Source organism: Arachis ipaensis, chromosome B1, assembly GCF_059453495.1.
Source record: "Arachis ipaensis isolate K30076 ecotype BB chromosome B1, ASM5945349v1, whole genome shotgun sequence".
Lineage (NCBI taxonomy): Eukaryota > Viridiplantae > Streptophyta > Magnoliopsida > Fabales > Fabaceae > Arachis > Arachis ipaensis.
In genome coordinates, this window is record NC_142436.1 from 72,358,870 (window position 1) to 72,366,105 (window position 7,236).

Here is a 7,236-nt window from a genome sequence, read left to right on the forward strand (position 1 = left end):
GCTCAACTTTTGAGGTGGAAAGAATTTGGCAAAGAAGGCATTGACCAACTTTTCCCAAGAGTTCAGGCTTTCTTTAGGTTGTGAGTCCAACCATATCTTAGCTCTGTCTCTTATAGCAAAGAGGAAAAGCATAAGCCTGTAGACCTCGGGATCAACCCCATTGGTCTTAATATTGTCACAGATTTGCAAGAATTCAGCTAAGAACTGATGAGGATCTTCCAATGGAAGTCCATGAAACTTGCAATTCTGCTGCATTAGAGAAACTAATTGAGGCTTAAGCTCAAAATTGTTTGCTCCAATTGCAGGAATTGAGATGCTTCTTCCATAGAAGTCGGAAGTTGGTGCAGTAAAGTCACCAAGCACCTTGCTAGCATCTCCACTATTGTTGTTATTTTCGGCTGCCATAACTTCTTCTTTTTCGAAAATTTCTATTAGGTCCTCTCCAGAGTGTTGTTCTTTAGCTTCTCTTAGATTTCTCTTCAGAGTCCTTTCAGGTTCAGGATCAGCTTCAACAAGAATGTCTTTATCCTTGTTCCTGCTCATATGAAAAAGAAAAGAATAGAAAAGAAGAGGAATCCTCTATGTCACAGTATAGAGATTCCTTTATGTGAGTAGAAGAATAGAAGAGTAGAATGAAGAAAGGAGAAGAAGAAGAAGTCGAACACAGAGAGGGGGAGAGGGTTCGAATTATAAATAGAAGAGAAGTGTTAGTAAATAAATAAAATAAATAGAAAGAGATGAGAGAGAGAGAAAATTCGAATATTAGTTTAAAATAAAATAAAAATATTTTTGTTTTTATTTTAATTAGAAGTTAGAATTCGAAATTTAAGAAGAGAAATAAAATTAAATTAGAATTTAAAACAATTAGTTAATTAAAAAGAATTTTGAAAAAGGGGTTAGTGGTTTTCAAAAATTAGAGAAAGAAAAGTAATTAGGTGGTTTTGAAAAAGATAAGAATTAGTAAACTTTTTTAAAATCAAATAGAAAGTCAAGTAGTTAATTGAAAAAGATTTGAAAATCAATTTTTAAAATTTTTGAAAAACATGAAAGAAAAATGAAAAAAGATTTGATTTTGAAAAAGATAGAATTTTTAATTTGAAATTTTGACTTGACATACAAGAAACAACTAAATTTTAAAACTTTTTGACTAAATCAATTCAAAATTTCGAAATTTAGGAGTAAAATAAGGGAAAGATATTATTTTTGTTTTTTGAAATTTTAATAAGGAGAGAGAAAAACACAAAATGACACAAAACATAAAAGTTTAAGATCAAAACAAAAAATGCAAGCAAGAACACTTTGAATGTCAAGATGAACACTAAGAACACTTTGAAGATCATGATGAACACAAAGAACATATTTTTGAAAATTTTTAAGAAAATAAAAACATGCAAGACACCAAACTTAAAAATTTTTAAACTTTAGACACTAGTAATTCAAAAATGCACATGAAAAACAAGAAAAGACTCTGATGAGCGGATAATTTATACGCTTTTTGGCATTGTTTTTACATAGTTTTCAATATAATTTAGTTAGTTTTTAGTATATTTTTATTAGTTTTTAATTAAAATTCACATTTCTGGACTTTACTATGAGTTTGTGTGTTTTTCTGTGATTTCAGGTAATTTCTGGTTGAAATTGAGGGACTTGACCAAAAATCATATTCAGAGGTTGAAGAAGGACTGCAGATGCTGTTGGATTCTAACCTCTCTGCACTCAAAGTAGATTTTATAGAGCTACAGAACTCCAAATGGCGTGCTCTCAATTGCTTTGGAAAGTAGACATCCAGGGCTTTCCAGAAATATATAATAGTCCATACTTTGATTAAGGATAGACAATATAAACTGGCATTGAACACCAGTTCCATGCTGCATTCTGGAGTCAAACGCAAAAAACAGGTTGCAAAGTGGAGTTAAACGCCAGAAACAGGTTACAAACTGGCGTTCAACTCTAAGAAAGATATCTACACGTGTAAAGCTCAATGCTCAGCCCAATCACACACCAAGTGGGCCCCGGAAGTGGATTTCTACATCATTTACTCATTTCTGTAAACCCTAGTAACTAGTTTAGTATAAATAGGACTTTTTACTATCTTTGTAAGAGATCTTTGATAAGTTTTATGCTATCTTAGACTTTCATGGGGGCCGGCCATTCGGCCATGCCTGGACCATTTCACTTATGTATTTTCAAACGGTAGAGTTTCTACAAACCATAGATTAAGGTGTGGAGCTCTGCTGTTCCTCATGAATTAATACAAAGTACTACTGTTTTTCTATTCAATTCAAGCTTATTCCTATTCTAAGATATCCATTCGCACCCAAGAACATGATGAATGTGATGATTATGTGACGCTCATCATCATTCTCACTTATGAACGCGTGCCTGACAAACACTTCCGTTCTACATGCAAATAAGCTAGAATGAATATCTCTTAGATATCTAATGCAGAGGACCGAGTCCGAGATATTAGAATCTTTGTGGTATAGGTTAGAACCCATGGATGACCATTCTTGAGATCCGGAAAGTCTAAACCTTTTCTGTGGTATTCCGAGTAGGATCTGGGAAGGGATGGCTATGACGAGCTTCAAACTCGCGAGTGCTGGGCGTAGTGACAGATGCAAAAGGATAGTAAATCCTATTCCAGTATGATCGAGAACCGACAGATGATTAGCCATGCAGTGACAGCGCGTTGGACCATTTTGACAGAGAGGATGAGATGTAGCCATTGACAACGGTGATGCCCTACATAAAGCTTGCCATGGAAAGGAGTAGGAATGGTTGGATGAAGACAGCAGGAAAGCAGAGGTTCAGAGGAACAAAAGCATCTCTATACGCTTATCTGAAATTCTCACCAATGAATTACATAAGCATCTCTATCCTAGTTTATGTTTTATTTATCTTTTAATTATTAAAAATCTATATCCATTTGAATCCACCTGACTGAGATTTACAAGGTGACCATAGCTTGCTTCAAGCCGACAATCTCCGTGGGATCGACCCTTACTCACGTAAGGTTTATTACTTGGACGACCCAGTGCACTTGATGGTCAGCTGTGCGAAGTTGTGACAAAGAATTAAGATTATGAACGTGTGTATAAAGTTTTCAGTGCCGTTACCAAGAAATGGAACCGTCACGATTTCTGCGCACCAAGTTTTTGGTGCCGTTGCCGGGGATTGTTCGAGTTTGGACAACTGACGGTTCATCTTGTTGCTCAGATTAGGTAATTTTATTTTAATTTTAAGCTTTTTATTTCTTATTTTCGAAAAATACAAAAAAAATATTTTCATCTTTTTCGTTTTTCCCAATTAATTTCGAAAAAAAAAATATAAAAAATCATAAAATCAAAAAATATTTTTGTGTTTCTTGTTTGAGTCTAGAGTCAAGTTTTAAGTTTGGTGTCAATTGCATCTTTTTAATTTTCTAAAAAAATTATTTTCGAAAATTTCATGCATTGCATTCTTTATGATCTTCAAGTTGTTCTTGGCCAGTCTTCTTGTTTGATCTTCATATTTTCTTGTTTTGTGTCTTTTCTTGTTTTTCATATGCATTCTTGAATTTTTAGTGTCTACAAATTAAAAATATTTTAAGTTTAGTGTCTTGCATGTTTTCTTTTCTTCAAAATTTTTAAAAATAAGTTCTTGGTGTTCATCTTGACATTCAAAGTGTTCTTGGTGTTCATCTTGACATTCATAGTGTTCTTACATGCATCACATGTTTTGATCCAAAATTTTCATGCATTGAGTCTTTGGGTTGTTTTTCTCTTTCTTCATTGAAAATTCAAAAATAAAAAAATATCTTTCTCTTATTTCACTCATAATTTTCGAAAATTTGATTTGATTTAGTCAAAAATTTTTAAAATTTAGTTATTTCTTATGAGTCAAATCAAATTTTCAATTTAAAAATCTTATCTTTTTCAAAAATCAAATCTTTTTCATTTTTCTTTCATAATTTTTGAAAATTCCAAAATGATTTTCAAAAATCTTTTTCTTATTTTGTTTCATAATTTCAAATCTTTACTAACAATTAATGTGATTGATTCAAAAAAAAAAAATTAAGTTTGTTACTTGCCTAGTAAGAAAGGTTCAATCTTTAAACTCTAGAATCATATCTTTTTAGTTTCTTGTTAGTCAAGTAATCAACTTTAATTTTCAAAATCAAATCCTTTTAAATTTCTTTTTCAAATCTTTTTCAAATTAAGTTTCAATCACATCTTTTTCAAAATCAATTTCAAAATCTTTTCTAACTTCCTTTTTAACTTCTTACCTTTTTAAAATTGATTTTCAAATTTTTTTTAATCAATCCTATCTTTTTGTTTCAATCATATCTTTTTCAAAACTACTAACTAATTCTCTCTCTCTAATTTTCGAAAATCCCTTCCCCCTTTTTCAAATTTCTTTTTTTATTAACTAATTGTTTTAATTTTTAATTTAATTTGATTTCAATTTTAATTTTCAAAATTTAACTTTAAATTTTATTTTTAATTTAATTAATTTTCAAAATTCCCTCTCTCTCATCTCCTTCTAATTATTTATTTATTTACTAACACTTCTCTTCATCTCAAAATTCGAACCCTCTCTTCCTCTTGGTGTTCGAATTTCTCTTCTTCTATTCTTCTATTCTTATACTCACATAAAGGAATCTCTATACTGTGACATAGAGGATTCCATATTTTCTTTTCTGTTTTCTTCTTTTTCATATGAGTAGGAACAAGGATAAGAACATTCTTGTTGAGGCTGATCCTGAACCTGAAAGGACTCTGAAGAGGAAGCTAAGGGAAGCTAAAGCACAACTCTCTGGAGAAAATATGACAGAAATTTTCGAAAAAGAAGAAAACATGGCCGAAAATAATAACAATGCAAGGAAGATGTTTGGTGACTTTACTGCACCAAATTCCAATTTACATGGAAGAAGCATCTCAATTCCTGCCATTGGAGCAAACAACTTTGAGCTTAAACCTCAATTAGTTTCTCTGATGCAACAGAACTGCAAGTTTCATGGACTTCCATCTGAAGATCCTTTTCAGTTCTTAACTGAATTCTTGCAGATCTGTGATACTGTTAAGACCAATGGGGTTGATCCCGAGGTCTACAAGCTTATGCTTTTCCCATTTGCTGTAAGAGACAGAGCTAGAATATGGTTGGACTCTCAACCTAAGGATAGCCTGAACTCTTGGGATAAGCTGGTCACGACTTTCTTAGCCAAGTTCTTTCCTTCTCAAAAGCTTAGTAAGCTTAGAGTGGATGTTCAAACCTTCAGACAAAAGGAATGTGAATCCCTCTATGAAGCTTGGGAGAGATACAAGGAACTGACCAAAAGGTGTCCTTCTGACATGCTTTCAAAATGGACCATCCTGGATATATTCTATGATGGTCTGTCTGAGTTATCAAAGATGTCATTGGACCATTCTGCAGGTGGATCTATTCATCTAAAGAAAACGCCTGTAGAAGCTCAAGAACTCATTGACATGGTTGCAAATAACCAGTTCATGTACACTTCTGAAAGGAATCCTATGAGTAATGGGATGCCTATGAGGAAGGGAGTTCTTGAAATTGATACTCTGAATGCCATATTGGCTCAGAATAAAATATTGACTCAGCAAGTCAATATGATCTCTCAGAGTCTGAATGGATTGAAGGAATCATCCAACAGTACTAAAGAGGCATCTTCTGAAGAAGAACCTTATGATCCTAAGAACCCTGCAATAGCAGAGGTGAATTACATGGGGGAACCCTATGGAAACACCTATAATCTCTCATGGAGAAATCATCCAAATTTCTCATGGAAGGATCAACAAAAGCCTCAACAAGGCTTTAACAATGGTGGAAGAAACAGGTTTAGCAATAGCGAACCTTTTCCATCATCCACTCAGCAACAGACAGAGAATTTTGAGCAGAATCCATCTAGCTTAGCAAATATAGTCTCTGATCTATCTAAGGCCACTTTAAGTTTCATGAATAAAACAAGGTCCTCCATTAGAAATTTGGAGGCACAAGTGGGCCAGCTGAGTAAAAGGGTCACTGAAACCCCTCCCAGTACTTTCCCAAGCAATACAGAAGAGAATCCAAATTGAGAGTGCAAGGTCATTGAATTAACCATCATGGCCGAACCTACAAGGGAGGGAGAGGACGTGAATCCCAGTGAGGAAGACCTCCTGGGACGTCCAGTGATCAATAAGGAGTTTCCCTCTGAGGAACTAAAGGAATCTGAGGCTCATCTAGAGACCATAGAGATTCTATTGAACCTCCTTGTGCCATTCATGAGCTCTGATGAGTATTCTTCTTCTGAAGAGAATGAAGATGTTACTGAAGAGCAAGTTGCCAAGTACCTTGGTATAATCATGAAACTGAATGCCAAATTATTTGGTAATGAGACTTGGAAAGATGAACCTCCCTTACTCATCAATGAACTAAGTGATCTGGATCAACTGAGATTGCCTCAGAAGAAACAGGATCTTGGAAAGTTCTTAATACCTTGTACCATAGGCACCATAACCTTTGAGAAGGCTCTATGTGACCTTGGATTAGGGATAAACCTCATGCCACTCTCTGTAATGGAGAAACTGGGAATCTTTGAGGTGCAAGCTGCCAGAATCTCATTAGAGATGGCAGACAACTCCAGAAAACAAGCTTATGGACAAGTAGAGGACGTGCTAGTAAAGGTTGAAGGCCTTTACATCCCTGCTGATTTCATAATCCTGGATACTGGGAAGGATGAGGATGAATCCATCATCCTTGGAAGACCCTTCCTAGCCACAGCAAGAGCTGTGATTGATGTGGACAGAGGAGAATTGATCCTTCAACTAAATGAGGACAACCTTGTGTTTAAAACTCAAGGATATCCTTCTGTAACCATGGAGAGGAAGCATGAAAAGCTTCTCTCACTGCAGAGTCAACCAAAGTCCCCACAGTCAAACTTCAAGTTTGGTGTTGAACCCCCACATTCAAACTCTAAGTTTGGTGTTGGGAGGTTCCAACAATGCTCTGAAAATCTATGAGGCTCCATGAGAGCTCACTGTCAAGCTATTGACATTAAAGAAGCGCTTGTTGGGAGGCAACCCAATGTTATCTAATTATATTTATTTATTTTTCATTGTTATTTTATGTTTTCTTTAGGTTGATGATCATGTGAAGTCACAAAAACTACTGAAAAATCAAAAACAGAGTGAAAAATAGAATGAAAAATAGCACACCCTGGAGGAGAACAGTCTGGCATTTAAACGCCAGAAACAAGCATCT

At 34.6% G+C, this 7,236-nt stretch overlaps 1 non-coding gene across 1 annotated transcript; it reads right to left on the reverse strand.

Moving 5' to 3' along the window:
• Window positions 1-5,228: 5,228 nt before the first annotated feature.
• LOC148577002 (small nucleolar RNA R71) lies at window positions 5,229-5,336 on the reverse strand. Its single transcript, XR_015903372.1, has one exon. It is a non-coding gene; the product is annotated as a small nucleolar RNA R71 (small nucleolar RNA).
• Between the last annotated feature and the right edge of the window lie 1,900 nt (window positions 5,337-7,236).